The sequence below is a fragment of the Ambystoma mexicanum genome, chromosome 1q (genome assembly GCF_040938575.1).
Source record: "Ambystoma mexicanum isolate Mex_15411 chromosome 1q, UKY_AmexF1_1, whole genome shotgun sequence".
In the NCBI taxonomy this organism is placed as follows: domain Eukaryota; kingdom Metazoa; phylum Chordata; class Amphibia; order Caudata; family Ambystomatidae; genus Ambystoma; species Ambystoma mexicanum.
The window spans coordinates 947994635-948014983 of record NC_090922.1 but is presented as its reverse complement, the minus strand read 5'-3'; positions in this window follow the sequence as shown (position 1 = coordinate 948014983).

Sequence of the window (20349 nt, the reverse complement as noted above, 5' to 3'; positions counted from 1 at the left end):
TACATGTATTTGAAAAGAAGGGCATGTCCCACTGTTCAGCTAATTGTTTTTAACTTCTGCAAGTTTGTTAAAATGGATATTGACAAAGTGATTGTTTTTGTCATGCGGAGATGTTTGGAAGCCAACAACTGTACCGATTGCTCAATTGACTAAGCCTTGTTCTACGTCAAGTTTACATTTTAGAATTACTATGTAGTTCAGACACAAAGTAAATGTTTTTTCCAATTCGGCATGTTGAGATACATTTTTCTAAGCTATTTAGTCAACACATAGGAAGTGTCATGCCATGCACTTTTAGTTGGTCTGTGTGGCTGATATGCAGTATAGGTTGCATTTCTTTTTTCAACATTGTCTTGTTGAATTGACTACAGCTTGCAAGGGTTGGCATTAGGGACAAACATTTTAGATTTTGTTGGGTTCATTGTTCCATGACATCAGGAGCAGATGTCTTTCGCCATATAGCTCATGGATTAGTCTTCTATTTAAGGTGGATTTAGCATCTTTAGTAAACAGCCCAGTTATAATTCTTTTTAAAATGTTAGCATATGTGAGGTCTGCAGACAGGCGCATGTTTTCAGTTAGTTCTCTGTATTGAAATTGTTGCCACAGATGTACATTTCCAATGCTCCCGAGATTATTATAGCATTATTTGTGTCCTCATGTTTTGAAAATGGGTTGCCCTTTCACTGGCGGTAACTGCACGAGGTCTCTGAAAACAATAACGTTTTCCTCCATACAGTTCCTCGTAGTTGGTTTTTAGGTCTCCTTCATTCTAAGATGAATTAAAGCCAACAGGTTGGACACCATGCTTACCTCATCTATTAGGTGCACTTTCATTTGTTTTAGATTTCTCTGTACCTTACCCTAATAGCAGCTTCTGCTTCCAATTTTTAGCATTCCAATTTGTTTTGGTGGTCTACGGGGAGGAGTAGTAGTCAGTGTAAAGTGAAAGCATCTATGTTGTAAGCAGATAAACCTGTGGGTGCTGTTACTGCAGCTGAAAAGTTGTTGTTTGTTAAGTTTTGTAGAAATGTGCTGATTATTTGAATTAAGAAGGTTTTGCCATAACCAGCTTCACCACTTACATATAGGAGCAGAGTTTTATAATGTTTACAGCTACAGGTTTTAGTTTCATGTTTAAAACCATGCTCAATTTATTGAGTGACTTCTAGATAAATGGTGAGTTGTTCATTATTTAGCTGAAATTGCAGAACTGACAAGTCTTCCTCATACTGTTCATATTGATACATGGTATTTTCTACCTCAGTCATGGCTATTCCTGTTTCATTTAGAATGAGTGGTTCTCCAAGTGGGTCTTGGCTTCCTGTAAGGGAAGGTTGACTGCCCTCAGGAGTGTCTTTGGCTAGTAGAGCTTCAATGTCTTCCTCTTGTTGGCGTTCATTGTCTAACATTTGTTTGTATTGTTTGACATTGGCATTTGTTATTCTGCTTTAATTTGCATGAAATGCATCTTCAAATGAGTCATATTGACCTAAAAATACGTTTTCTTTTCCCCAAAGAATAGAAAGTCGGAGTAGGGCCATGTAATACAGTTCTCTGTGGTGTGGAGTTTTAAATGAGAACTTTACATGACTAATTAGACTGGGTTTGGTTAGTTTCACTAGACTTCCTTCACAAGGTGAAACTGAATATTTGCCAGTTGTCTCATTTGGTGTGACATTGCTTTTTGTAGGTGTAGTTTTGGACAATGTCGTACATACACATGCTTTCCAAAGCAGTGCTTCTGTTTGGGTAGTATGTGTCAAGTAAATCATTTTTTTTTTAATTCCTGGTTTTTGGGATCATTTGTGGCTATGTTTTCAATCTCTTGGTAGGATTTTAGTAGTATTTATTTTGGGCGGAGGCTGATCCAAGGTTCAGACAGACAATGTGCTCAGATTTGCCATATAAGGCTGTACCTGTTAAACAGTCTGCAGCTTTGTAGGAGCCGCATTCTCTATGCAAGAACATGTTTATACTGAAGCTTTACAATTTTTGTGATAGTGTTTTCATAGATGTTATGCCTCCGAGAGATCATTCAGCTATGTTTTCTCAGCTTTGGTGACATATCTTGCAAATGCAGTGGAATTGTCTGGAATGTATTGTCTTCCTATGTTTGCATTCCACAAGAGGGCAATGATTGCATTGAAATCGTTGATGTACTTGGATGCTTCGTCCCTTTTAATGTTGCATTTATTTTTAGGAGATTTGCATTTTACGCTGTGTTTAACAGAAGACAAAGCTATTTGCTTGTCCTTTTTTGCACACTGGTCTAGGGAAACCAAAGCAACATTTGGTGTAGTATTTCCCTTTGATTTATATCTATGTCAACAGTATTTGCCACATTTATTTTTTTGTAAGCGTAACACTTGTGTATGTAGGTCACTCTCTGTGGTTTCTGAAGGCATGCCACAGCTAATGTATCTTTAATCTACAAAAGTGTGTTGATGTGTGGTGCTCCTCTGGATTGATATTCTTTTCTCCAAAAGAAGTGTTGTACTTCTCTGAACAGAGGGGTAGTTTTATTGCAGATAAAATGCAGCATGGCTATGAAGCGATGGTGGAAGTACCTTGATACATTTACATGGTCAAGAGAACAGAGTTCTTCTGGGGTTTTAATGTGTATTCTGTCTTTATTTTGGTTTGCAGTGCGTATGAAGTAGTATAAGTCATCCCATGCATACTCTGCATAACTTAAACTAACAAGCCATGTTGGTGGGCCTAGGTTCTTTAGCATACAACGTACAGCAGTCTGACATTGAAACCATTATTATTTTGTACCACGCATGTTTGCCAAGAGATTTTTGATACATGACTGCAAAACCGCATCTTTGTCTTTTATTTTTTGAAGCAGTGGGGTAGCGGCTAATTTTAAAAAGTTAGAGCCTTTTTTTTAATGTGTGTGCAACTCCATAACATAGAGTTTCTAGTTCACTTTCGAAGAGGAGGTGGAAAATGTATTCAACATTTTTCTGAATCTTGGGTTTTCAAAATACATTAGTAAAGAGCGATATTCTGAAGCACTAATTTGTGTGGACTTTTTATCATATCTTGAGTAGAGGAAAAAATGTGCTTCTACACTTTTTTCCCAATTGCTCCTTGGGGATCCTTTTGCTTGATGAATTTGATATGTTTCTAATGCATTATCAATTGTGTCTTTGGAGTTCAGTGTGTGAGTGGTATACTGGTCTAAAACGTTGGCTGCTGTAACATGATCTATACATTCAAATTGGCCAGTTTCTGGTGACTCTTGAATAATGTTGGTGGTTTAAGTTCTCTATGTTTATAAATTTGTAGTATTCATTGTATTCTTTTAGATATTGTAGGGCTTGTCTAACTTTCTTTAAGTTGAATAGTTGTTGCCAAATGTTTTTGTCTTTTGTAGGCACACCATTACGTAGTACAATCAAAGATTGATCTGAAGCCATGCGGGGAAAGCCTGAGGGAAAGGCCATCTAAGCTCTCAGCAGATCTGCTGCAAGAAATCAACATTCTGCATGAAGAAACAGCTGATGCATCCATCTGAGGAACACTTGCGTTTCCCCAACCTCCACTGAGCCTGCCATGTGGAGCTCGTTATTTCCAGCCTGTGAAATGGCCACGTTGGTTGCCTTGGCAACCCTAATCAACAATATTGCCCAGATCACATCACTGCCGTAGGCCCAGGGCCTAATAGGTTGCCCCTACCTGCCAACATCTCCCCTCCCACCTTAAATGGAGAGGAAACACACCGGCAGGCGAAGCCGTGTGGGAAAGCCTGAGGGAAATGCTGTCAAAGCTCTCAGCAGCTCGACTGTGAGAAATCAACATGCTGCATGAAGAAACAGCTGATGCATCCATCCGAGGAACACTGGCATGTTCCCTGACCTCCACTGAGCCTGTCGTGTGGAGCGTGTTATTTTCAGCCCGTGAAATGGCCGCGATGTTTGCCTCAGCAACCCTGATCAGCAATATTGCCCCTGATCACATTACTGCTGCAGGCCCAGGGCCTGATAGGCGCTCCCTACCTGCCAGTGCCTCCCCTCCCGCCTTAAAGGGAGAGGGATCGTGCCGGCAGGTGAAACCATGTGGGGAAGGCCTGAGGGAAAGGCTGTTGAAGATCTCAGCAGCTCTATGCTGCTTATCGGTTCTGGCCACAAAATACAGCCCTGTCCCAGGCAAGCTGCCATCCAACCGTAAAGCTAAGCACTACGCTATGTCCCCTTTTCCACCTTCTACGGCCACCACCACGCTAGCTGCCTACCCCTCTCTGCCCCTCAGGAAGGCCTCAATTTGTGCACTCGCATTATACCGCATCCCAAGTATGCCGCCCTCCTCGACCTCCGTAATTTTCACCTTGCATGCAGGATTGTAATACACGCCCACCGAGTAATGTACGCCTCAACCCCGAACCGTACCTTTCTCATCCCCACTAGGAGCTCCACTCGCACCCCGACTCTCACACAAGCACTGAGCACAGCAGCACAATGATCCAATCTTGCAAGCATCATACTGGAAGACACAGCCTCCACCTCCAATCCGTTCCACTTCAACAAAACCACACCAAAAACAACGCCTGCCCGCCACCAGACTGTTAACTCACCTTACAGGGACAGTGCAACACTATGCATCTCAGCACCAAGCTCTTGCACAATAGCCAAAACTCTGCTCTCCCGCTCCTCCCCTGCTACGTTAACAACTGGCTTCAAGAGACTAAACCCGGACCTGGTTGTCACTACCCTGAAGGAGAGTCCACACTCTAAAACAGACTTGCTATACAAAAAAAACAGTAAAGCCATCTCCTCCACCTGTAAAAATTATAAGAATACAGCCTCAACGCATACCTCCTCTAATCACGTGATTAATAATATTACCTCAGCCGTCACCAAAGGCAGTGTCCATGCACTACTGTAAGTAGCCTCACTGCTGATGTAACTTTGCACAATGCTGTTAGGCAGAATCATATGCAGTACCCTTTGGGAACACCACACACAATTAAGACTACAAGTGACAGTACAAGTTCACCTTTGGTACAAGCCTGTACTACACAGTAAAGTGGTAGCGATGGCTGAGCAGCCGGACTTATCTCAAGAGTAAAGTGAGCAGTATCAATAGTTACACAAAGGACAGCAATTACTATGGTTCAAACAAACACTGACTCAAGGTTTGAGAGTAAAAGAATATACATTTATTTACACATCAGTTGTAAAACAATTCACTAAAGTAAAACAGTAGAAAAATCACACTTTTAATATACTACACACCACCCAATAGATTCTGGACAAGTTAAGCTTAAAATGAAGTGTAAGCAAAATGGCACTTCAGCAATTTAAAAGGGAGGGAAAGACAAGGTTAGACAAAAATTAAGCAGCACCAACTAGTAAGTAAGCAGGGCAATCTAGAAAAGGCTACTACGGTGAGGAAATCAATTCAAGAGGCCTGAGCCAAAGTCAATGGACCAGAGTCTTTGCAGAGGATCGCACAGTTCAGAGTAGTTCGCGGTTAAGTCTTTGCCAAGAGTAAGGAACGAAGTTGGTCAGAAGAAAAGTTACTTTAAAGAATAGAGAAGGACAAGCCCTCAGATTGGCGAAAGATTTCAAACACTTTCACCGCGGTCAGACGGAACGAACAACCGGGATAGAACAGTACCTTAAATGAAGAAGAAGTCTGTAGCTGAGGCAGAAGTTCCTGGCAGGTCCTGCAGGCTCATGGTTCCTGAAGTGACTGTCAGTCTGACACGAAATAGGAAGACTGGAGGCTCCTGCACTGCCCAGGGAAGAAACCAGCAGCAGAACAAAGCAACAAATAAAAGGTGTGCTCCTTAAAACCCAAGCAGGGTCCGGTCCTCCTGGCTATCCGGTTCACAGTAGCTGTGGACAGCAAATTCGACGAGACAAGGGAGGCCTGGCTTGTAGTTTGGCTAACTGGTTGGTACGTCCATCCCAAGGGGAGAAGATTCGTTGCAGATCTTCCCTGTCGTCGAAGTTTGGGGATTCGGACCTGCAGCAGGGCTTCACCGGAAGTTCAGTCGTGGTAGTGGTCCTCTTCTATCAGCTTTCTTCTCAGTCCCAGAGACCTGCTTTTTATGCAGTTTTTAGACACTCGGAGTATACCTGGACTCAAACCTCTCCATGACTAGGTAAGTCAGTGCCATAGCCTCTGCTGCCACATATCATGCTAAACTTCTCAACGCAGCAGACCCTTCCTCTGCAGGGTAACTGCCTTACCATCACCTGAGCTATTATAGCCTCTAGGGTGGACTACTGCAATGCCCTCTTTTGGGCACCTCATCAAAAAACATTGATAAATTGCAGGTTATTCAGAGCAGCGCTCTACGGGCAGCACTAGGCATTCCCAAAAGAGAACATATCACTGCAGTCAGGAAACAAGCTCACTGGCTACCCATCAGGGAGTGAATACTCTTTAAGACCCCCTGGGCCTCATTACAAGTATGGAGGTAGCCATGGTGCTATTAGCGCCATGGCTGCCTCCCTACCGGGCTCCAATACCGGGTTCCTTCAATGGGGAATAACCGGGTCATTTCAACATTGGAGGACCAGGTAATTCCTCCTTGAAGGAACCATTCCCCATTCCCACTTGAGCCCCCATAGGGCAGGAGCTAATAAGGAGCACGTTAATAACAGCCCCTTATTAGCTCCCTGTTCCCCTCGCAGGACCCGGAAAGGACATCTGATTTTACCAGACGTCTGTTCCGGGTCCCGCAAAGGGAACTTCGTAATAGGCGTTACCGTAATGAAGGGTGCCGGTCCCGTACAGGTACCCTTCATTACGGACCACCAGGGTCGTAATGAGGCCCCTGTCTCTGACCCACAAATGTGTCATCCAAACTGCCCCCCTACCTGTGCCAAAGAATGCACTGCTCCACAACTACCAGACCGACCAGAATGCCCTACTCCAACTTGCTAACAGTTCCCAGAATCAAGAGAGTCAGGGCAGGTGGAGCCAGCTTCCTGTATCTCACAGCACAGCACTGGGACACCCTTCCTCCTACACTGTTTGTATTATAATGCTCTCATCCAAGTTATGCTGTTGGAGAGCTTTTGTAAGTGGGAATATTCTAAGTTATTGGTGATAGCACGTGATGGCATTTGGTTATTGTCAAGCTTTGTGTTGCATTGCGTGCACACTCTTGAGGGTTTAGTTATTTTATATTTATTTAGGAACCATTGGGATTGTTCATTGTCTTCTATTTTATAAGCTAGATCTACTATGCGTGTGCTCTTCTTATAAAACGTCTGCGTCAACAGACACACATTTGGTCTGGTATTTCATAAGATGTGTTTTGAAACTTAGCTATACGTTTTTTGTATGTCTCTATTAGGTTGGTGGTGTTTATGAAGTTTGAAAGTCACCTTCAGTTCCAAGGTATTTACATTGGATGTATTCTATTTTTTGAAGGAGTTGTTTGGCTGTTCCATGTAGGAGAATGTTCTATACATTTTGCTGTTCTAGAGCATTACATTTTGCATAGCATAGTCGATACACAAGAAAGAAGGATTGTTGCCCTACATTATACATTGAGCTGCATGTGCATTTGTACACTGGACGGTTTGTTTGGCTGAAAGGAGCATTTGGTTCAAAGTTTGTCTGGGATTTATTTTCCATAGAGGTTTCTTTTGCCATAATGGTTTGTTCCACCATTTCACACCCTCAACCACTATTGTCTTTGGCAATTGTTATTTGTTGTTCTTGTTTATAAGCTTCATTGAAGTATGGTTATGTGCTGCTTGTATAAATCCATTCACCATTTCAGAAGTTTGAAAAGTTCTCTATATTGACACTGCGCATGTTTGGAAGACTGTAGATAAAACATTAGGACTGCATAAGCAGCTGAACAGCTGAACATTGGAATGGGTCATGTTAGGAAGTACACATAGGCCCTCATTCCAAGGTTGGTGCTAGTCATGGCGCTGTTAGCGTCATGACTAGCACCAATACTGGTACCGCCACCGACCTGGTGGTATGGGGACTTACCGGTCCATTCTGCCCTTTACGAGACCGGTAAGCCCCATTTGAAACGCCATTCCCTATTCCCATTGAGCCCCCATAGGGCTCAATGGGAATGGGGAAGGTGGCAATAACGGTACCGCAAATTGCGGTACTGTTATTAACCCCGGTATCCCTTTGCGGATCCCGTCCTTTACGCCTGCTAAAACCAGGCGTTAAGAGAAGGACCTGCAAAGGGACCTCAGAATAGGGCGCAAAGGGATTGCCGGCACCGGTGTCATTACCGGTGCCCGGTATCCCTTTGCGCCCGGTTCGTGATGACCCCCATATACTTTTAATATATTAAACTGGCACACACTGAGTGCCAATTACAAATGGTGTACACATCTATTTTTTCTGCTTGTACTTTCTTTTATGAAAAAGTGACACAGTGCTGCTGCAAATGCAGATATGCATTTTTTTACTTTCTCAAAAAGGCGTCCAAAAATATTTAGAAAAGTAGAGCATTTTATATGTTTATTTGCTATACATGTCACAGTTTCAAACCTTGATGTTTAGTTGAAGTGAATTGGAAGTGACAGAATGCAAAGGAAAAAACAAAGACTTATCAAACAACTATACATTGGAATGGGTGATTTTGGGATGTAGGCATGTGCTGCCAAGGTATTAAACTGGCAGACACTAAGTGCCACTTAAAAATTGTCTCCATATCTATTTTATCTGGTTTTCCATTATTTTATAGAAAAGTGACACAGTGCTACTGTACATGCATATATGCATGTTTTAACTTTCATCAAAATGCTTGTCAAAAGAAACATTTTGAAATGCAGCAATTCAAATTGTTTGTTGCTTCATGTGAGCAGGTGATGAATGCTGCACTGCATGGCATTTGCTAGAGTGGTTAAAAAAGAGAATATGCTTATTGAGAAGTTTTTTACAGGGTAAGTAGCAGGAATCAATGACATTTGTGATGTCATCTTTGATGTCCTGGGTGTTAGTGTTAGCAGTGCACGGTGGCGCGAGTTATGGTTGCTTATGTTACCATAACTGCCGAATTTCAGGGGTTTTTCGGTTTTACTTTGAACCATAACGTCCCTTTAACAAAGTTTTTTCACTGAATTTCATAGGTTTTTAGTAGCGCAACTTAACCATAACGTCCCTTTAACAATGTTTTTTTACTGAATTTCATAGGTTTTTAGTAACGCAACTTAACCATAACGTCCCTTTAACAAAGTTTTTTCACTGAATTTCATAGGTTTTTAGTAGCACAACTTAACCATAATATCCCTGACTTCATATACATGTAACATAGAACATACTAACCCCCTCGTAGTGATTTTCATGTCCACGGACTACCGCCATGTCCACGGACATATCGAAAATCTGAGTGTGGTGAATGTAAATTTAAATAGTGTGCCCCATTTCCCCTTTGAAGTTGGCTCTGAAAAGAGCCGGTTTTTTTTGTTTTTTTTACAGATGCTTGACAGACATCTGTTTTTTGTATTTTATTTCTTGTTTTTTTTCTTACTTTACCCCTAAAATCTTCACATAACCTTCTCCAAAGCAACCCTTACATTCCAAAATAGAAAGGCATTTCCAGTAAAAGATAAAGAAATGCCATCTTCTTTAAAATTAACAGCATTACTGGCATCAATATTCTCATTATTACAGAAGAACATACCAGCTCTAAGCATGAAGGCACACATGCCTCGGTTGATGACACCCCTAGCAATGTTTTGCTGAGGACAAAAAACTGAACTATTGTCCCATATTGCCCTAGGTAGTAATCCAGAATAAAATGACTTTCGCATTTGGAAGGATCTTCATTACGGCTTGAACCAAGCGTTCTAAATCAGCCAACAAAGTAGGGGCACTGACGTTGCCCAAATGGAAAGCACCATAGTGCAAAACTACCACATGCGGACTGTTCATCGTGGCCATATCCTCACAAACTTGTACAATTCCCTGTACATTGCAATCAGGCACAGTGCTCCACACCACCTCCACCCCTTTCACATCAAAGTTCTTTGCAACATGCCTGCATTGAGCGTACTGTTGTAAACCATACACAAACATATCTCCAAGCACCAACACCCTGACTTTCTCTACTTCTGCCATCTTCACCACACACAGTCTCTTTCAACACAAATCCACAACCTCGACATCTGATTGGCTGATCCGTACAGTCTTGTTTCCATGTTGGATTTCATGGAAAAACCCGGATGTAGCACGCCCTGTCCACGAACAGCCGCGGTGTCCGCGGCGGCTTCCACTTTACTCTCTGTGCCATTCCCTCATTGATTACAGCTAAGCAATCACACAATACGAATAACGTCCTCAGAACACCCCCATTTTGTGAATTTTCGAACATTTCAGGACAATTATCATTTCATTATTCAACATATTAACATTACAAATATTATACTTTCATCTTGTACTCTGCACACAGTGCTATGTTTCTCCATTAGTAGCTCAGTATACTAGATAGAATCCCATAATACAGTGCTATTTATATCAATGCATCGTTCAAAACACTAATAGCGGTATGATATTTATTGCAATATCCTTGACACTTTTTTCGCAACATTATAATAAAAATCCCTAGTACACAAATTCCATGAAAAGTACATACACATGTGATGCCATCAATGATTTCATCAATGACATTTGCGATGTCATCTTTGATGTTCTGGGTGATAGTCTTAGCAGTGCACGGTGGTGGCGCGGGTTATTTTTCATAGTTTACCATAACTTGCGATTTTCAGGGGTCTTTTGGCTGTACCATAACGTCCCTTAAACAAACTTTTTTTAATATCACGCAAACAATATACAAACATGGCGTGCAAAAACCAACTTCTACAGATGGCTTTACACAGCATATTGCAAAGTAAGAATTTATGCTCGTTCACAGTGAAGGTCAGCTGCTTCCATTTTTTTCTCGGGCCCCGGAGAGGCTCACGAAGCGAACTATAAGGTTGTATTGTGTTTTGACCTTGACAGACAGAGATTGTGATGAAAGACTTCTCTTGAAGGAGTGTTGCTAAAGCGTAAGAGAAGATAAGGATGACATTTCTGAAAGGAATCCACTTTTATATATTATATCACTATGCGAAAGATCGTTCGCACACGCAGAGTCGTATTTTGGGATTGCACTACTCGTAGACAATGGAAATTGCAATTGTACTGTAAGTACCCCTTTAGATTATTTTATACCAAATATAATTACAATAGCGTAGCATTAAAGACCGCCCAAGTTGAACTTGTTCGTTGAAAGTGGCATAATGTTTTCTACCGCGCACTACCGCCAAATTGATCCCCTGTTGTTTAGAGGGCTCTGAAAAAGGCAGATGACACAGGGTGGGTTAATAGAAATAATTTAACCGGTCTATAGGCGGTCAAGCGCTCTACTCGCTGTGCCACTTCACTGTAGCCTATCAAGTGGCACAGCGAGTACAACGCTCGCTTTGACATCCGTGCACAGCTTGCTAACGCAAGTTTGAATCCCGGCAACGCCAAACTCAGCCTTTCATCCTTCCGTGGTCGATAAATGAGCACCACACACCGTGGTTAATAATAAGCACTGCTTAGATACCTCACGGTTCTTAGCGCTATATGAATGGGAAAATATTATTATTTTATTATTAACATACTCCATTGCACTATCTTCGATAGCAAATAGTTTCACGCCCTAATAAATAAAATGATGATTTTTAATGAAGATCGGCTGGTGAGACTAGTTTATGTTTTTTAAAACAGGTATGTGGCCCCATTTTGCCTATGTCACGATTTACAGACTCCAGCGGATGGGGTCTTCAACTGCCAGGTGCAGATCCAAATATGCAACTTCATGACCCTCACCATTTTATGGGACAATCGCCAAGGACCAATATGCCCTTACGCAGTACTAGCGGCATACCAACCAAGCAACATACCAACCAATAGGGTGGTCTAATGGCTCGTTGTTGGAGCAACCTTCCGATTATTAGAGCGACCATTTACTGCTTTTATCATAAACCAACAGCCTATCTACCGCAAAGGAACAACGCGTGGCTCAAAATAAACTTTTGCTGTTCGACAGCAGAGACAATAGCAAATCGCTGAATATTCACTAAACATTTCATGTGAAATAAATGTACTTTACCAAATGTACAATCCTGCTGTTTACTTTTAAACCACAGTTTCATATTCCGAATTGTGGCGCACTGAGTTGTAAGCTGATCTAACACCCTCTGTACCACAAATGAACATCGCGTGCCTCAACATGAACTTTTGCGGATCGACAACAAAGACAAATGCAAATTGCTGAATATTCTCTAAACATTTGATGTCAAATAAATGTACTTTACAAACTTTACAATCTTGCTGTTTGCTTTTAAATCACTGTTTCAAATTCCGAATTGTGGCGCGCTGTGTTGTGACATAATATGTGTTGTCTTCCAGGTTCTGTGTAAAGTCACTTAGGACTGCAGAGAACTGGGCGCATTTGATGACGCACCCTGTAACGTCACGGAGAGACTCGGGGAATATGAATGCTTTGATAATGTCAGGCTTAGGGGCGGGAGATATGATTTAGTGTCACAAAAGCAAGTCAGCCAGGTCAATAGCGCCAGTCATAGGATTATCACATAATGTCGGCGCACACCAGCCGGATTTATCGTTTCTTTAGTGGACAAAAAGTCAGTTGACACCCACAGGAAATTGTACTATTAGCGGACAAAAGGAGTGGTCTTAAAACACTTTCACCCTGACAACAAACAATACAAACAACGTTCTCAGAACACCCCCATTTTGTGTAATTGCAACCATTTCGGGACACCGCAAGTGTTCTTAGAACACATTCAACTAGACAGATTACAATACGGACAGCGTCCTGAGGACACCTCCAGTTTGTGTATTTACGAAAAATTAAGTACACCGCGAGTGTTCATAGCTCATTTTTACCTTCCTTGCGAACAAAAATGACACATACTCCGTCCTCTAAACACCCCACCATTTCGTTTATTTACAAAATGTCAGAACAGCCGTGTTCTCCGCGGACAAATCGAACGCAACAAAAACATCTAGCACATGAAAAAACAAAACATTGAACCTATCTCATACTCCCCCACCCTCCCCAAACACTCTTACACACCAACACACGGCACTAAATACAATTATTTTTTATCCACGTTTCACCACGCTGTAAGCGGTCGACGGCGAATACAAGATGGTGGGCGCCACAGAAAATCTGACGCGCTCCACTCCCCTCACCGTCCAATCAACGAACACGTCGCATGTCCACGGACATGATGCAAGGCCATGGGCCAAACGGGGTGCTGTCCGCGGAGCGAACAGGGAAGTCCGTCCGCGAAGCGAACACAGATATCACTAATTTTTTTGCCTTACGTTTTGGTCATTTTATAAAAAACTACTGGACAGATTTACACCAAATGTGCAAAAGCACGCTTTCGGGACCAAGCCCCCGCTCCTGCCACAAATTTGGTGTAAATCCGTCCAGCGGTTTGGCCTGTGGCCGTGCACAAAGTTTTTTCCCATTATGTCTATGGGAAAAAACAAACGTTTTGGGACCCCCCTTATAACTTTGCCCCCTCTGGACCAAACCTCTCCACACTTAGCAAAAGAATTCAGAGTGGGCCATATACTTTTTTTGCAATGTTTGGTGAGGATTCGACAAGAGGGAGCGAAGTTATAAGCCACCCAAAAAATGCTCTTCCTATGGAAACACCAACTTAACCATAACTACATGGACGCTACTGCGTCCATGTAATATGTGAAAGAGTTCAAGAACCTTTCTTTTAAATATAAGCATACCTGTACTATGTTGTGTTAGCTGCAGATCTTGTTGAATCTGGAAATAGAAATCATGGGCAGTTACACAGTAGTCTTTGATGCAGATATCTTTAATTAACAGGAGATATGTGCTCAGAGAGTTAAAGTGTACATCTGAATTATTGAAGTGAGATGACAGAGTTAGGTGTAGAGGTTTTGGTTGTGATTGGTAGATGGTTATGTGACTCTTTGAAAGCAGCCAATGAGGGAATGTTGAGAACATGGAAGTGGAAAGGATAGAAGGGCTGCCCCTCTGTAAGTGGGTCTGCGGACACTGCGGTAGTCTGCAGATGGCACGTGCCACTTCTGGGTCTTTTGTGGATGCCTGGCATGGAAAGGGGACTGTGGGGACTAGCCATTCTGGTTTGCTGGGTGTGTTGTTCTGGAAGAGAGGGTAGTAGGAGTTTTGTTTGCAGGATTTGTGAGAGCAGTGATAATGGCTATTGCTTGAGAAGGCAGACTGTGTGGATCCTGGGGGACTCTTCAATTCAGTCATTGAAGGTATACACTGATAATCGTGGCATCTTTGGAAAAATAGGATTGGCAGAAGTGTAAGTTTCCTGGCATGCAGTTTGTGGCTCAAACTGGACAAGCTTGTTTTCATTCTGTGAGAGTATTGCTAACTTTACATTTCGAGATATTGTGATTGTTCATTGTGCAGGGGACAGTTTGGGGTTTGTGACGCCGGTGACTTTGCAAGTTGCTCTGAAGGATTTTTTTCAAAGCCTTATGCAACAATTTCCTGCTGTGCTGATAATTTTTTGGGAAATAAATCAGACACACATATGCAGATGTCCAGCAAACTTTTTCAGTCCTCAAATTGAACAATCAAGGCAGATTGTTAATAAAGGTATATCTGCTTTTTTGTATGCTGCAGGAATGTCATCTTTTGAGAATGATAATATAAATTATCAGGGTGTGAATTATTTTTGTCCAGATGGATGGAGTTCACGTCACAGATGTCGGAAATCCACTTTTCCTTTCCAATCTTAGTAATGCATTAAAGCGGTTCCTGTAAGGGAAGAAAAACATAAAAGCATAAAAGCAAAAAAAGCAGAAAAAAGGTATTTGTTAAAAAAATCCCAAAAAAGGTTCTTTTCAGAGCCACCACTAAAGACTAAATAATTTACATTGTGTTTAATTCCCCCCCCTTCAATTGGACGATCTATCCGCAGACACCACAGTAGTCTGCAGATGGCACGTGCCATATCTGGGTCTTTTGGGGTTGCCTGGCATGGAAAGGGGACTGCGGAGGCTGCATATAGTCATGGCTGTCCGTGGACATTAGGGTCAACCAGCCACTCTCGGTAGTCTGCGGACGGCATGTGCCACATCCAGGTCTTTTGAGGATGCCTGCCATGGAAATGGGACTGTGGGGAGTAGCCAATCAGGGTTGCTGGGTGTGGTGTACAGGAAGATAGGGTAGCAGGAGATGTGTTGGTATGTGTTTGGATTTTGGTGGACTCTTGGGTCCACTGGGTCAATGTATATTCTGAACCTTGTGAAATAGGCACAAATCTTCAATTCCCTGAATTGTAAGTGTTCTGGTATGGAGTGTGTTCATGAAGTGGGTGGACCTGCTCCCGTTTTGTGCAAATATGTTTCAATTGAGGCATCCAGACATTATTATCATTCATTGTGGTGGGAACAGTTTGGTTAACATGACTGGAATATCATTGCAATTTAGAAAGAAGGAGACAATGGGAAAGTTAAAGAAAATGTTCACTAATTCCAAAATAATTTGTTCACGAATTGCCCATAGACAGATGTGGATGCCTTCTAGTTCATTTGGTCACCAAATGGAAAGGCGAGGTGCCATGTCAATAAAGCTGTGTGTGCTTTTGTTCACGATATTGGCATGAAAACCTTCCATAATTAGAACATTCAATTTGAAAGGGTCACCATTTTTCAGTGAGATGGAGTGCATCTAAGTTATGTGGGTAATCAGATTGTTGTGGAAAACATAAAAAATGCTTTGAAGCAGTTTCTGTGAAAGTGAGACGAAATAATGAAAATCAGTGAAATGTTTTCTTAATTCAGTTTGTGAAATCAAAACACATAAAAGCCAAAACCCCCAAAAAACGGTTCTTTGAAGAGCCACCCTTTTTGAGTGCAAAACAATTGAAATTATTGCAACTGTCCCATGGCTGGGAATTGTTTAGATGTCCACGGGCTACCGTGCTGTCTGTGAACTATGTAGGCTGCACCAAGGCATGTGACTTTTTTGCACTTCTATTTTTTAACTGTGAAAGGTGGCTCCTAAAGGAACCTTTCATTTATTTGTTTGCAATTTTGTTTTTTATTGCCATTTGTTCAGGAGAGGCAGTGTATGGGAGGGAATGGAGATAAGGGGCACCAACCACAGGGACAACTGGGCAGGGGGAGAGAGTAAAATGGCGGGTTGGCCTTAATCAGGTAGGTGGCAGTGTTTCTCATGCTCCTTGACTGCAGCCACAAAAACACTCCCCCCTACAGATTGGTGATTCACAGTACATGCATAGCACTGTGACCCTCGAAAGGGATCCTTTGCCCCAAAGGAGTATGCTTTGTGGTGGCAGAAGCAAATGAAGAGGATGGGGTGGAGGAAGTCAACCTGTTCTTACCTGAGAAAGGTATTGCCTTTCTTAGAGCACTGTGGTGGGCCAATTTGGTGTGGGGCCTCAAAGAAGTAGTTGCGCACTAATGCAAGCCAGGTTTCCCACGACTGAGTACAACTTTGCACTCAGTGCATTGAACCTTGCTTAGATGAGCCTTTGGGACCTTTCCAACGGTGGTGAAAAATTGCCACACCCAGGACTCACTCTAAGAACTGGTGACAGGGACTTACTCCACTTCATCCTCTTCTTCTTTTTTATCCTCCTCTGTATCACTGTGCCTGTTCCCCTCTCTAGGCCCTCCAGGTTGTTGAGGTGGTGGTGTTGGGAAGCAAAGATGGCCATAGCAGATGCCATTGCTGCAGGTTGTTAGAGACTTTTAAAGCCAGTTATGTTCTCCAGATGCTTTCTTCTAGACAGCCAGATTGAGAATGAGAAAAGGTATTTGGTGGGCTCCTTTAGAGAAACCATCCACAGACAGTTGTGATGTTTGCTAACTACAAAGCCCAAAATAGGCCTTGGAAAGTTGAAAAAAGCTGCCAGATCAATGTAGAATGTGTGTGGGAGCTGTACAAGGGTAACGTTTCTACTTGAAAGAGCATAGATTGGCTGGAAATTCACTTTTAAACTGTCTGCAACCTCGTATATTGTTCGAGGAGACCGGCATCATGGTGCATGGGTACGGTCGCATGATGATGTCACCGGACGTCTGCGGCACAACCTCCATCCACGGACACTGTTCTGGTGGCAAATTTCAGCATGCATGCATCTGGTGTCCATATAACATGCACAGTGTCTGTGGACTAATTAAAAGTGTGCCATGTGACCACAGACATGTCCGGACATCCTGCCTGTCTGAGGGCACCTCCATTTTGAGTGCAGCCCTCCAGACAGTCGCATGGTCCACTCACTCATAATGGGAGTTTTAAAACACAAGGGAATACCACACAACAATAAACAAAACATTTGTAGTGCAAACTTATACTTATTTAAGAAATTGATGGGGTATTGGAATGGGAAAAAAAATGGAGGGATTAGGAATTTTTGCACAATAATCATGAGGTAAGGGACTGAAGTGTCATCAAATCATCTTTGATTAAAATCTTCAGAATTTGATTTGGAGGATTGCTGGGGATAAGGGGGACAGGTGCAAGTAGGACACTGAGAGGGAACGTTTTAAATCAGATGATTTTTGTCATATTGCAGAAGTACAATAAAATCATTACATACTTTACCCAATTTTTGGGACTTGATTTTAGTATTTGCATTCGGGGTTGTGACTCTCTTTGTGTTTCTAGGGACTGCAAATGATCAAACTGAAAAATATGTACTGTAAGAGAAATAGAAATCATTATTTTATTAAGGTGTATACAAAGTACATTCATTGTTGACAGTAAAATATCTATTCTATACCATTGGAGATGTTATCATCACTAATTTCATCTCTTGGGAAGTTCTCTTCCAACCGTTCAAGTGTGCTTGCCATTTCTGTGAGAAAAGAAAGGGCTCATGTTTTATACCACATGTTTATGCAATGAAAGCTAATAAAAGAGAAATTAATAGAATGCACTTACTATTTCGTGAGAATGTCTTGTCCAGTAAGCACCTGCTGTTTCTTAATCTGTGTTCAGAGTTCAACTGAGGAGATTATCTGAAGTGTAAAGTTATGGTTAGTGATTGGTGCATTACATTGCAATGGGTTTTACATTAAAAAAGAAATTATGTTTGTTGGTTGATGGTTACATCATTTTTGGGTCTCCCCAATGATTTTGAGTCTTCAAAATGCCGACCAACGTTCGCAAACTACCGCGCTGTCCGAGACTCCATACCTGACACATTGGGGGGAGTACAATAAAAGGGAATTGTAGCAGAGCAAAGGTTCACTAGCAAAAACGTATGAAATTCACTGAAACAACTTTGTTAAAGGGATGTTATGGTTAAGGTGCACTTACAAAAACCCATGAAATTCACTGAAAAAAACTTTATTAAAGGGACGTTATGGTTAAATTTCACTAACAAAAACCCATTAAAAACCAAAAAACCTAAGAAATTCACCACTTATGTTAAGCTGAGCAACCATAACTCGCTCCACCACTGTGCAGTGCTAAGACTAACACCCAGGACATCCAGGGTGAAGTCTTAGCATTTCACGGTGGTGGCGTGAGTTATGGTTGCTTAGCTTACCATAACTGGTGAATTTCTGATGTTTTTACTTTTAACCATAACATCTCTTTAACAATTTCAGTGAATTTGATCGGTTTTTATTAGTGCAACTTAACCATTACGCCCCTTTACAAAGTTTTTTCAGTGAATATATATTTATTACACGGCCATGATAGTGGCCGTGTAGTTATGGTTAAGTTGCTAATCCCATAGGAAGAGCACTTTTTGGCCATCTTATAACTTCTCTCTCCCTGGACGAATCTTCACCAAACTTTGCAAATCTTGGGGCAGTTAGATACCTGTTGGCGTATTCTAACTGTTTATTTCTTGTTATAATTTAGTGGCATTCATTTATCTGTTTGGTTGTTGTAGAATCTTGGGGCAGTTAGATACCTGTTGGCATATTGAAACAGTTTATAGTTTTTTAATTGAAGTTTTGTTAATGTTTAAATACAGATTAGTTATTACATTTTGTTTTTAAGAAGATTAAATAAGCGTTTGTAAGATTTGCTGGTAATCTATGCTTTAGAGTAATGGTACTATCATTACATTTGAACCATCCACATTTCTTTTTAATATATGCAGTGTAGTGACCTGCATTGGTTGTGGCTCCTGCATGGTAGATAAAAACCCTTTTTTTGTTATGCTACAGTCTATTTGTTTGTTTGTTTTTGGTGTTCACTTGTTGTTTTGACTAATGTTATATCTGTTGGCTTGTTGCACATTTTTGGAGCAGTTAGATACCTGTTGGCATATTATAACGGTCTATTTTTTTTTATAATTTAGTGGTATTGATTTATCTGTTTGGTTGTTGCAAAATATTGGGGAAGTTAGATACCTGTTGGCGTTTTCTAACTGTTTACTTCTTGTTATAATTTAGTGGTATTCATTTATCTGTTTGGTTGTTGTAGAATCTTGGGGCAGTTAGATACCTGTTGGCGTATTGAAACAGTTTATAGTTTTTTAATTGAAGTTTTGTTAATGTTTAAATATAGATTAGTTATTAAATTTTGGTTTTAAGAAGATTAAATAAGCATTTGTAAGATTTGGTGGTAATCTCTGCTTTAGAGTAATGGTACTATCATTACATTGGAACCATCCACATTTCTTTTTAATATATGCAGTGTAGTGACCTGTATTGGTTGTGGCTCCTGTGTGGTAGGTTATACCTATTATTGTGAAGGTTTTCTTACCAAGTGATACTTGACCATGTGTGAATCCAGTCAGCTTGCAGTTGTTTTTGGTACCATCTGCATTGTAACGTAGAAGCATTAGTATTATTTATTTACTATGTGTTTATATTAGTAAGGTGGAGCGATTATCTGAATTGCAGGTAGTACATAATCTACCATGGTTTGCATTTTGTACAAGTTGCTGAAATGGAACGTATTCACAATTATTATTATTTATTTATTTATTTGTTTACGGTTTGTTTAAACCTTTACAAAATAATTCATCAGAAAAAGATACAACATTTAAATGAATTAAGTTCGATAACAATTCATACAAACATATTAAGAACATAGTTAAAATCACAGTTTGTGTTGAACGGTGCAAAACAATACATCAGAAAAAGATACAACAATGAAAACAATTAAGGTCGATAACAATTCATTCCAACATATTAAGAACATAGTTAAAATAACAGTTTGTGTGGAACAGTGCAAAACAATATATCTTGTTGATCAAAAGTTCATATCTCATACAAACCATTCAAGATAAGTCACAGAAGTTCTTCAAAAATGCCATTATTCTAAGTTTTAAAACAGTAGAGCTATTATGCCTAATCGGATACCATAACAATTCAGTATCAACA